The sequence below is a fragment of the Pyrus communis genome, chromosome 2 (genome assembly GCF_041283825.1).
Source record: "Pyrus communis isolate YQ-2024b chromosome 2, ASM4128382v1, whole genome shotgun sequence".
NCBI lineage: Eukaryota > Viridiplantae > Streptophyta > Magnoliopsida > Rosales > Rosaceae > Pyrus > Pyrus communis.
In genome coordinates, this window is record NC_142566.1 from 8,265,926 (window position 1) to 8,280,539 (window position 14,614).

At 35.0% G+C, this 14,614-nt stretch overlaps 1 pseudogene across 1 annotated transcript; it reads right to left on the reverse strand.

Annotated features, from left to right (window-relative positions):
* Nucleotides 1–7,373: 7,373 nt before the first annotated feature.
* LOC137735462 (ethylene-responsive transcription factor ERF034 pseudogene) lies at nucleotides 7,374–8,376 on the reverse strand (annotated as a pseudogene). The gene has a single exon (XR_015955550.1). The product of XR_015955550.1 is annotated as an ethylene-responsive transcription factor ERF034 pseudogene (transcript).
* Nucleotides 8,377–14,614: the final 6,238 nt, after the last annotated feature.

Here is a 14,614-nt window from a genome sequence, read left to right on the forward strand (position 1 = left end):
CCTATCCTTCTCTTGTATTTTAATATTTGTCAATTGAGAACAAATTAGAAACTCATTCTCAAAAGCCGAGTCTAGTCGTGTGGGCTTAAAGTGCTTGATGTGTGGGTAAAAGAGTTCTAAACTAGTCCCCACTCTTTTATGTGTGAGGTCACTTAGACCAACTCTCGTGGTTGGGATTAAAACCTAAATTTTTAGTCCAGAAAATTTAAATTTTAGCTTAGAAACAGTTTTTATCATCTAATGATATTTGACTTTTTTGGTAATTTTTTTAAAATAAAGTTTTATGTAGATTATTAAAATTAAAATAAACATTTTAACGTAAAAATATTAAATTTTGATAAATAATGAAAAATTCAAATCACTAAATTACCTCATTTTACATGTATGCCCCGCATGAAAGAAAATGAAAAAAATACACAACCTACCATATCCTTAACCACAAATACACGGGGATAGAAGGGAAAAAAAAGAAGAATTGTATAACTATGGCGAATGCATCTATCGTCATTAGTGATAATAAAGATACCAATTAGTAGTGATTGAATTCCTTCTATGGTTCCCCATGATAAACTTGTACGAGTATAACCTACTTGCTAGCCCGCGTTGATCGGATAGAAAGCCTTCCTTTACTACCAGCGATTGGAGATCGGATTGTTACCTGCTAGCTGAAAAGATCTGTTTTTTGCTTGAACATATAGAGGAAAACAACCTTCTACTTGGCCTCTGTACCAGGTCCTTGGACTTCCAGGTGGTTTTTCTTTTGGGCAGCTGTTCACCGTAGACCCCTGTTGACCAAATTGGTGTCTCCTACACAGGCGAGCTTTGTGCCTGGGGAGGAGTTTGTAAATCACTCACTCCAAGTAGGAATTTGCTTGTAATGCTCGTCTAGTGCATTTTTAGTCATTCGTATCTAACATTTTGTGATCCATTTTATACTCACTTGTCTTAATCTGTCATCCAAAATAGCCAAGTTTTTAATATATATAATTATGGTCCGGGGACGCATGCTTTTGACATGCGTTTTTGTATGGCCAATACACAATTTAGTCCAATAGTGTCTCCTCAGGCTCACGACCAACATGCAAAGTTTTAGTTGAATTAGACACTAACTCATTTACCTGATCTGCTACCCAGCATGTTTCAACAATTCAGAACCTTTACAAAGGATGAGGATCCCATCCGGATCCAAATGGTGGGGATCCTAGTGTCATGGGATGACTCTTTAAGCCCTCCGCCCGTGCGACACTTAGACTTAAATACCTCGATGAACAAGCTAAGTAAGCCTTCGAAGCCTCGCTTCCCCGGATTGAATCACAAAGAAAGCTAAGATAGCTTGGAGAATGCTAAAATCACTTAGAAGATGGGAGAAAGGAAGCTTTGTATTGAAACTTAGGAGAACTTTACAATTGCTTACAATTCTTGGATGCTTGGCCAAATGGCCTTGCCTCCTATTTATAGGCCTAAGTAACCTCCTCAATGGAGGGTTCTAGAATTCCCTACTTACATCCAAAAATATCTAGTATAGTTCTAGATACAACTTGCCTAATCTAGATTGTTCTAGGTGAGGCTTGAATTTGTACACTTGTGTGGATTGTTCCGGAATGCCCTAGATTATCTTGAACGCTCCGCCATGTTCTTGATTTTTCCGGGATATTCCAGAAGCTTCTATGAAGACAAGGCTTTATGGGCTTAGATATATGATGTCTTGGGCGTTTTCTTTGTTTGTAACATATGGCCCGTGACACTAGGGATCCTCACATCTTAACCATTCATCGTATATTGTACGGTTAGTTTTCGTTAGGTACTATTTGTGTTTAATTTTAAATAATAAAATTCAAATGATTTCTGACCGCACAATATATAATGAACAGTTAAGATGTAAGGATCCTTAAGATCCCCACAATTTGAATCCGGATGATATCCTCATCCCTTCACAATTCTACACGAATGACACCACAAATGCAATCAGCCTTCAGTCAATGAGATTTTCTATGGACCCCAAAACTCCATCATATCGATGGTCCACATTATTATAAAACGAAAAAAAGTAATAAAGTTTGCAGTTGGGTTGAACTATTTTAAAATATTAAAAAAAAAATTGAGAAAGGAGTTGCTAACTTACTTGAAAAGTTTGTTGACCACTTAATATAACGAGATATTTACATCAAAAGGTAAGAGATTCTAGCTAAACCATAGAATGAATTTTTATTAATTATGTATTTTTAATATTGTAAGTTCTAATCGATCTAAAACAAAAGCTCCTTTAAGTGTATTGTTTAAAGTTGCCACTTAGTACTATGTTTAGTGGTATTCATTTTTACTGTTAAGTGACAGGTTTTAGGTTCGATTCTCGTCAAAGGCAAATTTGAACCACATTATTGCTAGCTCATTGTAATGCTGAGTCCACACACTTTCCATGTAAATAATATCACTTGTTAAAAAAAATGTATATTGTTTAAAGCTAAAACAAATTCGTCACACACTATCATCAACCACACTAGCTATCTAAAATTGCATTAAATTTATCTAATTTGGTTTGCACACGTTTCATAAAAGATACTTTTCATTTTCTTGGCAAAAAAAAAAAAAAAAAAAAAAAAGGTTTTGCATGTGGGGTTGTATTCGCGAATCAGTGTTATTAACAGGTTCTTAGTCTCTCTCTCCATCACCTAATACCAAGAATTTATGCTCATTCATTCTTAGAATTATTATTTGTAATAAAACAAAAAAATTTATCATTTTCAATGTTTTAAGCTCAACGATTGATTTCAAATTCAAATGTAAAGACAATACATTTCTTAGACGTCATTTGTGAGACATCATTTGTGACACAGTAGATTTCTCCTCATATTATAATAACTTTAAACAATCTAACATGTTACCGTTACTTAGTATTACAGTTTAAGTGATATTTCTCTTTATTTGTAAGTGTAAAGTCTTATATTCGATTCTCACCAAAGGCAAATTTGAATCATATTATTGCTAGCCCATTGTGTGGCTTAACCTACTCCCATATCTTTTTAGTATAGAAAAACATTCCTCTAAGTGAACAGTAACTGTCTTTAATAAATAGTAACTATCAAAGTGGATCCCTCTAAGTGAACAATAACTTTCTTTAATAAACAGTAACCGTCAAAGTGAATCTTCATCCTTAAATTGAACATTCCAAACAATTCATACTAAAATCTTATTCATATCATATTATAATTGGCTCGTTGTATAGTTTTACAACATAGAGAGAAGTTATTTCTTATGCTTTAAGAGCACAACATGACACGCACCCATGCATATCATAACACACATGGGGAAGTGACATCCACCATCATTCCTTTTATGTACAATCGATGAGCTTTTCTCTCTCGAGTCTAGATCTCTCCATTACAAAAGAGGAAAGCATGCATGCATCAAAAGCATACAAGTGTCTAATAATTAATTCAGCAAAAGCATTTGATGCAGCTTATTCCAACTTTTGATCAACAAAACAAAGAAATGAGATTGATTCCTTTGGACCAGGATCCTCTCCTAATCTAAGGATGAAGATCCTCATGATTAAGGGATGTGGGCCGTTGGATGAAAATCCAACGGCTATAAACAAGAGGGTCCCTTTAAAGTTATAATAATTATAACCGTTGAATTTTCATCCAACGGCCCACATCCCTTGGTCATGAGGATCTTCATCTTTAGATTAGGAGAGGATCCTGATCCGATTCCTTTCTCTTTGTAAACGTACTGTATATATAGGGTAGTGTGATCTACACGTACATTTTTACTTTTTACATATATATATTTTTTAATTTTTAATCGTTGAATCAAATGAATTGAAAAAGAGTAATGACAAAAAAATTAGTAAGTGAAAATGTATGTGTGAATATCCATAAACCAATTGGTTGACGATTTTGTGGTTAACTAATTGGTGAAATAATTAATCTATCTCTTAAATGTCGTTAGATTCTTCATGGTAATCAGTGTCTTTTTCCTTGTCCCCTCATGTTACTTTCTTTTTTTAGGTCCAACAAAGAAATTAGATTCTTCATGTTCCTGGCTAATTATTCATTGTCATCCTCGGACACAACGCCAGAGTACGTAAATTATATACATATGCAAAGCCAAATCATGAGACGCGTTGTCCACCCAGTTCTATACATCATTATAGTTGGTTACAGAATATGAGTCTAATGTTTCGCATTTATGAGTGTTTAGGTGTGTAGTTTATGTGCCAATAACGCCGTCACTACGTACCAAAATGGGTCATCGGAGAAGAATGAGAATCTATGTTGCTTTGATTCGCTATTTAGAGCCCTTGACTGGCGATCTCTTTATCACTCATTTTGCGGATTGTCATTTTGATAGGACAATCTTCCAGCTGGGGAAGATAAGAATGTTAATGTTCCTGAAGAACAACGAATTGTTTTGAACGAACCCTACTATGTCTCATTTAGATCCATGCACCGCACAATCTGAAACTGCAGTGCGATGCATTCGAGATCTTGAGAGCATTGCTCAAAGCATATGTTAGATTTTTTTAACTTATCTAGCAAAAGTAACGAGATCACACACACCAGCTGCAAACATGCCTACAAAGATAGATGTGCCTTACGTATGTCGAAACATTGCGCCTAAAGGACGAGTAGTCCTTGAAGAACGGTTGGCCGCAACTGTGGGATGGCCTGGTACATTGGCAAATAGCCAATCATCTGCTCTTAATCAGAAGCGTGGTAGACTCTTTGGTTCGAAAGATTCACAACCCCGAAAGATAAAAGAACGAAATAATCGAATCCTCCCATCGGTAACTCATCTATTCCAACCCATGAGGTAATTCTAGATTATGAAAGCATCTATAAAAGACGAATCCACCTCCCCAGAATCGAGAGATTTGGGTCCATTATGCTAACTTGAATCTACTTTGGAATCATAATGAGATGATAGTCGACAACGCATTCGTATATGTAGTAGCTACTTATATCATGTTGAGCAATGGTATTGAACCTCGTTCCGTTGATGATATTCAGTTACCTACAAATGGATTTTCTTAAGGAAGTGTAATGAGAAGAATGAAATAGGGTGATATAAGGCACGCATCATGGCGCAAGACCTCTCTCAAGGCCCTGAGATTGATTATGGAGAAACTTATTCCCCTGCAATGGATGTTATGACATTCTGCTACCTTATTGGTTTTGTAGTTTCCAAAAAACTAAATATGCAGTCGATGGTCTAGTTCATCCAGTTTTCCTAGACCTGGCAATCTGCTTACACGACCCATTAACACGACATATAAACGACACGAAAATAACGGGTTTCGAGTCAACACGATAACTAATTAGGTCGTTATCGGGTCACACGATTAGAACCCGATAACAACGAGTCCTTAACAGGTTTACACAATGGAACCCAAAGCTAGTAAGCTCCCAAAAGGCCTCGTGCTAGGTAGGGATGGGAATATACATATAAGGACCACTGCCTTGGACGATGTGGGATGTCACAACTTTCATTCCCCCCATCTAGAACACATCTTCCTTGATTTCCTCTAGAGAGATTGATTTCGAAAGATGAGAGTTCATCGCCTCTGAAACAGATGCATGAATACACCCAAGCATTGAGCCCCACTCCCGCTGACCTCCAGTGGTAAACAACTTCATAAAATGATCATTAACAGTCCGCTTAATGCCAACCTCGCTCTCCCGCCATTCCCTTGTCCCGTCCTGAATCTTCAAAACTTTATTAGTGCGTCGCCGTTGGATTGTAGTTTGATGGAAGAAACAGGAATTAGAGTCCCCTTCTCTCAGCCATTTCACATGGGATCACTGGCGCCAAAAAAGCTAGCAAACTTAAGTACTCACGTTGCCACTTAGTACAACGGTAGGTATTCCTCTTTACTCATAAATGAGAGATCTTAAGTTCGATTCTCAACAAAGTCAAATTTGAAGCACATTATTGCTAGCCCATTGAGGCTAAGCCTACTATTATTTGTTATTAAAAAAACAAAACTAATTACTCACGTTGAGCTTATCATTTGTAATGGAATCTTCTAGTGTACATGGTTTAACTATTCATTATTTTTGGCTCAACAAATATTTGTTGTTTTGTGGCATGCATATATAAAATTGAAGAGAAATAGAGATTGTCGCTCTTCAACTTGACACTACTTAAACCCCCACAAATACTTCACTTCAGCTTTATCAGATAATTTTGTAGAATTATGTTTTCTTGCTCAATTTTTTCTTACTAAATTAAAATTTGAAGACGAGAACTTATATTGTGAGTAACAATAAATTTTATGGCTGATTCTATGCGCCTCTTGTAATTTAGCTTATTATTTTATACACATAGAATGGAAGAAATTATCTCTCTAATCGTTGAATTGGAATATTAAGTAACCCTGTAAACTTAGCTGAAAAATGGGTAGTTTACTATTTAGCAAAAACAAAATTTCGACAATGATTCTAGTACACAATACTTACATGAAGTGTGTTTCCCCACCCGTTAGTGTAAATATTATCGCTTATTCAGAAAATAATTACATAAAGTTAGATAATAAAGGAAAAGTAATTATAAAGATATCATTAGTACATGCACTTCATCTCCAAGTATCTTTCCAATAAAAAGAGAGAGAAACTGAAAAATGAAAGAAAGAAAAACGAAAAAGAAGGGTAATATAAGTATAAACCTCAGAAGGTGGGTAGCATTGTAAAGTCACTTAACATTAAATAGCTTAAATACTGTGAAGTATCTAAATCTAGCAAGGTGGCTAACTTTATGGTCAACTTCTCTGAACCCCATGAAATTGAAGGAGTATAAGATTTTTTTCTCCTTTTTTTTCTCATTTTTTTTTACTCTCATTGTCTTATATATTACTTTTTGTTTTCTTTTAATTATTAAAAAATTTACAAGAAATATTAATGTGACTTAATCGTAACCCTTCAAATAGTAGTCCTATCTACAATCATGCAAATAGTAACCTAACATTGGGGTAAAGAATAAATATCATGCTCTTTTCTCTTTTCCAAGGCCAATTATAAGCAAAGTAACTAATCATAATTTATTGAAAAATTATAAGGAGGAGGATTCGGATTTGGGTGCAAGCCAGCAAACATACTGCTTAACCAACTGACTTAACTAACATCTATAATAACACAATTGGGTTAACACACAAATTAATTCATCCACGCTATTGTTGGCCAACTAACCTAACCAATTGTGCGACTAACCTAACCAACTTGTGAAGTAGCACAATTGGCCTAACACAATTCATTTATCACATTATCTTGACTAACTGATGCAACTCATGGCTATAACACAATTGACCCTAGAGGAACACACAATTAATTAATCTGAATTTGGCCTGGTGTCTATGTTTGGAACATGAAGTGATCAAATGTGATCAATTTTGAAACTTAATTATTTATGTTTGATAAAAATAAATTAAATAAAAAAGAGAAAAATACAGTCCTTAATCTGTACTGGCTAACTAATACTCCCATAAGAATGGGTCCCCTAGCGTGAATCCAGTGTCAGCTGCACACAAATGCCAAGTTGAAGAAGAAAAATTGCAAAAAATATCACTTCCCTCTTTTCCATCCATGAAAAGATCTGGTAGGTCAAACAATTTCTCATCATCGTAATCTGTTGAACCAGAAGCACAAGTGCTACTTGATTCTTGAGCATTGGACAATGTTGAATTTGTTGATATAGGAAGCTTGGGCTCCGCTTCTTTAGTTTCTGCTTCACATATAAGCTGCTTTTCCTCAGAAGCAGAAGCAGCAGCTGCCTTGGCAGCAGCAGCTTGGATGTCCTTTGGAGACTTGGAGTCTGGCTGGGGAAGTGCTTGAGCCAATTCAGGGAAATTAAGGTAAGCAGAAGCACCTTTGATGGCTAGAGCTGCCACATCATGAGCCCTGGCTGCCATTTCAGCGGTTGGGTATGTCCCTAACCATATTCTCGATTTCTTCCTCGGCTCGCGGATTTCCGACACCCATTTTCCCCAACTGCGCATTCTTACGCCGCAGTACGTCGGGTGCTTGCCATCACTGTGATCACTAGTGGTCCTCTGCCTCTTCTTCTTCTTGCCTTGCTCTTTCTCATTGTTTGGCTTTTGCCCTTTTTTTGATGTACAATTATCTAAATTTAGAGAAACTTGTGTTGTTTTATGATCTGCCAATGAATTGAAATTTGTCGTTATCGTGGAGGAGGAAGAGGTGGAGGAGGAGGTGGAGGTGAAGGAGTGGAGAAGGTTTTCTTGAGCATCACTCTCTATGTTGATTTGGTTTGCCATGATAGAGGGGTTACCTAGCTCCAAAATTTAAGAGAAACGAATGTGAATGGTGCATAAAAGCATAGGTGTTGGGCTTATATGATTCTCTAGAAACAAAATTAAGTAAATAAATAAAAAAGGAAAAGAAGAAAAAGGAAAAAAGAATATATATAAAGAAGCATGATTGGTGCAAATGCCGTAAGAGAGAGAGAGAGGGACACGGTTCAGCTATTTTGTTCCCCCATGTGGGAATGCATTAGTAGGGTATGCTTTGAGACTCTCTTTTGCATCCACCGTTTGCTTTTCTTTTTATTATTTTTTGTTATTTTTCATAAGAAATGGGGACAATTGATGACGAGCTACGGTTATCTATCCCTTTCAGACCAATAGAGAATATAAGGAATTTCATCCTACTCGTAGCTACAGTCAAACAGGCCCACCAACTTGGAGCATCGAACCTAGAACCTCTCACATAAACTCTTTTTTTTAAGAGCCGCAGTTTGCGCCATTATCCTTGAACCAGTTACTGTGGTTGCTTTTCGTTTTATTTTAAATAATATAAATTCTCTTTTTCTTCCCATCTGCTCCTTACTTGGTCTATCTTTTTCTCTTTTCTTCATGTTAAATTTATATTTGTTTTTGGGTCACAAAACCATATGGTCTTTCTTTTTCTCCTTTTTCTCTTTTTTTTTCTTTCTTGTTATATATATAAATACATGTTTCAGTGACAAGCATATTCATTTTTCATGTGTAGAAAATGATTTCAGATTTTGGTAGGCTTCTGGGGTCTCACTAGTTCTCATAGTATAGATTTGTTTGGTTGTCCAATTGATTTGAAAGGAAGCTACCTAAGTATTTCATGTTTATTTTATTTTTCTAGGGATAGGGTGTAAATGTTAAGTGTTAACATAGCAGTTAGTAGAGTACATTATGCATCAATATCCAAAAAACAAAAAAGAATTCAAACACTTATTTTTCTCCCTCTACACGCTCTTATTTAGTTTTGGCATTCAAAAAAAAAAAAAAACTAAAAAAAATAAATAAATAGAAGTATGAAAAAAAAAAAAATTAAAAATTAAAAAACCCGAAATGGACATGCGGAAATCATTTACTGGTCAAAAAGCTCAAAATTTGAGTATTCGAAATTTGTTTGTTGATATGAATTTTCCATCTTCAACTTGGTCCAATTATGTCTCCAATTTACTCTGGCCTCTGCTACAACTAAGGTTCTAAAAGACATTAGACGTTAGTCCGGCGACGTGCTGGGGCTTAGTGCCAAGACAGCTAAGCAGGGCCTAGGTCGACTAGGGGGACATACATAATTATATTAGGATACATAAATTGCAAAATAAGATAACATGTAAATTATAAAGTATTAGACATGTTGAAAACATGAAGAACAAAAATATATTGAGTCTTCATTCAAGTATTCAACAAGTCTATTACATTTTATTGAAAAATTAAAATACAAAATAAAAGTTATCGATTTTCTGTCTAAATGAAAGTCGCAACCTAGGTGAACGCCCAACCCGATTTAGGCACACTTTCTTAATTTTTAAACACCTAAGAACTAATCAGAGTGGTAATAAACTACCTAGCACCTATATGAAAATTTTTAGAACACTGGCTACAACCTTTGTCACTAATTTCTTCTACATCCGATATGTATATATAGCCAAAATATCAAATATAAATTAATTAGTTAAATTTAGATTAATATAGCAATTGAAATACACCTAGTATGCTATGCAAGAATCTTTGGTGCAAGGCAGCATAAGCAATGATGAAGTGTCAAAAACCCCATCAAGCCGGCACACAAAGATCTGATATACACATGAATATTCAAATACTAGGAGACTAATCAGTGTCTTAGTTTTGTATAATCATTGACTAATGTGATGTATTTGCTAATCTGTAATCACCATCTGTTGATCAAGTTTCATGAATTTTAGGCACCTGATGATTTAGGTTACATGAGCACTGAAAACATCGTGTTGGAGCACATGCCAGTGGGACCAGTGACAGGTTTTCCAGCAAACTGGTTCACTATGCAAGCAAAATGCTCTTTGTTTTTTACTCCTTGTATTCCCTCAAATTTTTTTTTCACGTTGTTAACTTTTGCAATTCAAAGCTGTCATGTTAATTTGAATTTTGGTATTAAAAAGATGTGGTTAATAATTGGTGCTCTATTCCAACGTATACTAGTGATCGCACCATCATTTAGTGACAGCATCGAGAGAGTAATATACCTCTAATTTGTTGGCTTTTGTTTGGGATCTAATCACTAACTCATAAATTAAACGAAGAAATTTTGATTAAATTAATTAAGCTGTAATTGTTTTTGATTAATTAATATTGGAAACAGAAGACAAATAAAAACAAAAATGTGGAAAGGGTGCCATAGGTGGGGGGTTGTCTTATTCACCACCGTTTGTATTTATTGCAATGGTCCATGCCACATGGACCAAACCAGAATATTAATTAGTAAAACCGTATCCCTAGGTGTTCAGACATTCCTCAAATGACAGCGAGATGGAGTAAGCTTCAAGCAAATACGTAGTATTTCTGTATTATATTTAGCATATAATTGATCAATTCATGCTTTTTTTTACTGCACATGCCACAGATGCATATTTATCGTCGCCTTTTATGCAATTGACATACCCATGTGTAAGTCTTTCTTCAACTAGCCTTGCATTATTGACACGAGTTGTTACAGTAATTAATTATGTATCTATATAATGTAAGTCGTCTTGTTTTTTTTTTTTTTTTTTTGGTTTTTTAGCAGTGGCGTTGAAGCTTTTATGAATAATACTTTGGTCGCTTAACGATGAGTTGAAATTCTTACTCAAAACTTTTAGTGATTGATTAACAAAACTTCGTGTTTATGGTCAAACCGTCATATTATTCATCGTTTAGTCAATAATTGTAGTGAATAGATATACAGTTTGTTCAGTCAAACTAACTATAGTATTTTGTAATATCTAGCTATTTGTTACAATTGATTTTCTAAATGACTTTCTTTTTAATTTATATTTGGCAGAAATTATCTTTACATGTTATTTATAGAATTAAGTACCTAAAACCCCCTAACCTTTTAGTGTCATTCCAAATTGGTGTCAACATTTTTAAACATTCCAAACAAGTAACAATCTATTAAAAATGTCACATCTTTTAAGCCCAATTAATTTTGCAAAGATCGATTCTATTCAAAATCCACCAACTGGGTATATCATGGATAATATTAATATTAGTTGCCTCAAAATCTAAATTTCAAATACAAATTATATTATATGGAACCTAATGATCAAACAAGTATTGAATTGAATTGAAAATGGACCCAAATCAAAATTACATCATAAGGGCAATCTTTTAATAGAGAAGATGGTTAAGCATTCAAATTGGGTTTCAATGAGTTTACTTATGTGATTTCCTCATTCACCTATTCTCAGCTCGTAAAGCTTCCGGTTCTTCTTTGTGGACGGTGAAGATGGTGGTGTCCGCATCATGGCAGTATATACCATTTCAGCAACCTCTGTGACCTTCTTCTCGATGTTGGTGGATTGAGTTGTAGAGTGAAGTTGGTGGTTTTGCGTTGGGTTTGGAGGTAATAATTTGATGATGGTGGTGGTAACCATTAGTTGGTGGAGGCTATGCTTCCATGACCTTCTATTGATTTTGGAGACAAAGTCAGCCTAGTTAATTTTAGGGGTGGTTCGGTATAGTATTCCAAACTAAAAATGGTATCCCGAATCCCAAAACCGAAAAATTTTCGGGACGGAAATTTTTGGGATTCCCAAAATATTTTTGGTAATCGGGATGGTTGGGTATTCACAAATTTCATACAAATTGAAATACCAAGCATTCATACCAAGTCAAATTGACATTCCAAAGTTTCAAACTACTTAATTTCATACTATTTCTAATATAGTATACTATCAAACTACTTAAATTCAACGAACATGCATGCAACCAAATTAAAATAAGTTAAAGTAACAAATTTCACAGCCTAGAAATTTCTTGAAATGCTCCTCCAGTCGCCCTTGCCCTTACTAAACTATTTTAGTCCAATTAGAAACAATCGAACAGTTGAGGAGAGAATACCGATTCTCTTACTGAAATTTTGGAATCGGTCAGTAAGTCATCCTGAAAATTTCAAGAATTTTGGTCTGGGATCAGGATTTTTTTTTGGTTTGGTTTGGGATTTTCGGAAATTTTTTCCAGCAACAGATTTTTAACTGGTGCTTAATGGGTGCAACATTTTCAATAGGTTTGGTACTTGTTTGGAATGTTTAAAAAGATTGAGATCAATTTGGAATGACACGGTTTTAAATACTTAATCCTTATTTATATTATGTCAAATTCTGATCATATGTAAGTACGAAATTTTTTGAACCGTCAACCACCAACAATTTTGAATACAAATTCTTATTTCATCGATTCCATTTGCAACCAAGTATGTTCAACATAACAATAATACATGAAAGATGCATGCATCCAGCTTGAAACCACACAATAAACTGGGACACTAAGCATGTGGACGTCACTGTAAGATGATAGATGTTGGATTCAGCTAAAGGAAAAAAATAGCTCCCGGTCCACAGTAGGAAGAAACGTTGATTGCGACCTAATAGCAACAGCATTCACAAATCCATCTTGCATCCCTTGTTGCTACAACAACTCAAGTTCAGTACCGTATTATCACGATTACGAAAAAGTGTAGTTGAATCTAGAAAATCCAACAAAGTATTTGATATTTTGAAATCGAAAGGGAATCCCGTGTTACCTTTCACGAATTTTGATTCTCTTCACTTGTCTTCGTTTTGTATTTTCTGGTGTTGGTGAATCGCACGATAGTGGCAGCAAAGAGGTCGAAATATCTCCATGAGTCCTCTCGACCTCCGAAATGATAAATTGCAATGACGGAACCACCTGTTGGTCCATTTTTTTTAAAAAAAGAAAAAGAAATATCGCGACTGGAATATGTAACAGATACATACATTGCAACTTTGGACATATTGTTAAGGAAGGAAATAATTGATTTGGTTACGGGCAAGTCCAAATAATTGAAGTTATTGTCAAAAAGGTACATGAATGGACCTCATGCATGTTTTTATGCGACTATATAGACAATTTGTCCTATGCACATAGCCCCTCTAACTTTCAATTTTTTCGCTCAAGTCTGAAAGGAAAAAGGGGGTTTTAATCATATATTCACTAGGAGTTACTTGTTGTCCCCTCAACTCTAAATGATAGGTAGGTGACTATTGTGTGTCACAAACCCTAGGAAAATGCCACTAACTAGGACACTGCCAATAATGCAATATAGAGAACCCCAATTTTTCATCTAAATTATTACCAAAAGTTTCATATTGGGTAAATATAAAAATTTTATAAAAATTATTTGAGAAGCAACTATATATTGATGATGTAAGGGATTGCAGTCAAGAGGCGGATAATTTGATCCGAATTGTAAAGAATTTAGTAAATTGAATTACATATCAGAATTGATCTTGATTGACAAACCAATCTACTCAAGTCATTCTAGAAAGAGAAAATATGATCTAAATCATAAAAATGAAAAACCCTAGTTTGGGTGGTTACATTCTCCACCCTCCAAAGCCATTATGGTGTAAAGAAGTGGTTTCATACGATAAGTTGCTTTTGCCTTGTTAGTGAAGTATGACGCTAAATCTGGCTAAAAACCTTGGATTGGTGCGGTAACTTGAGAAGCTTGGTAAAGTAAGGGTTGGGAAATGGGGATAGAGGATAAGAGCATATTGAATAGTTTCAATTTGATTTATATTTGGTAAACTTCAAGTTGAGTTTATTTCCTCTCTCCCTTTTCGTTTATTTGTTTTAGTGTTGAATTGTTGTCGTGAAACATAGTAAACACAAGCTTTTAGATCCAATTATCACCTTAGATATGGGGTTGAAGGTAGAAGTCATGGAAGAAATCGAATTGTGTTGGGATTGGGTTTAGCCAGTGTGACACTATGAGGTTAGCCAGTGTGGTGATATAGCGCTCAAATGTTGGGACGATGTAGAGCAACGATATGATTTTACCATTTATTTTGTTTCTGTTTAATAATTCTCAAGAATTCTTGGAATTTGGATTTGATTTCTCACTTTAGGAGAGTTTCTTTGATTGCTCTTTGTAGGAGAGTTGCTTTATTTTAATTCTCTTTTGGATTTATGTGTGAAGGGTGGAGTTGTTCAATTTGCTGGATCTACTTCACTTGGTATTCTAAGATCGTGACAGTGATTAGGTGATGCGATTAAATCCATGGGAATTGTACTCCCTGTCCTAACATATGATTTGAGATTTTTATTCTCAATGATCTCAATGTAACACGAGGTTTGCGT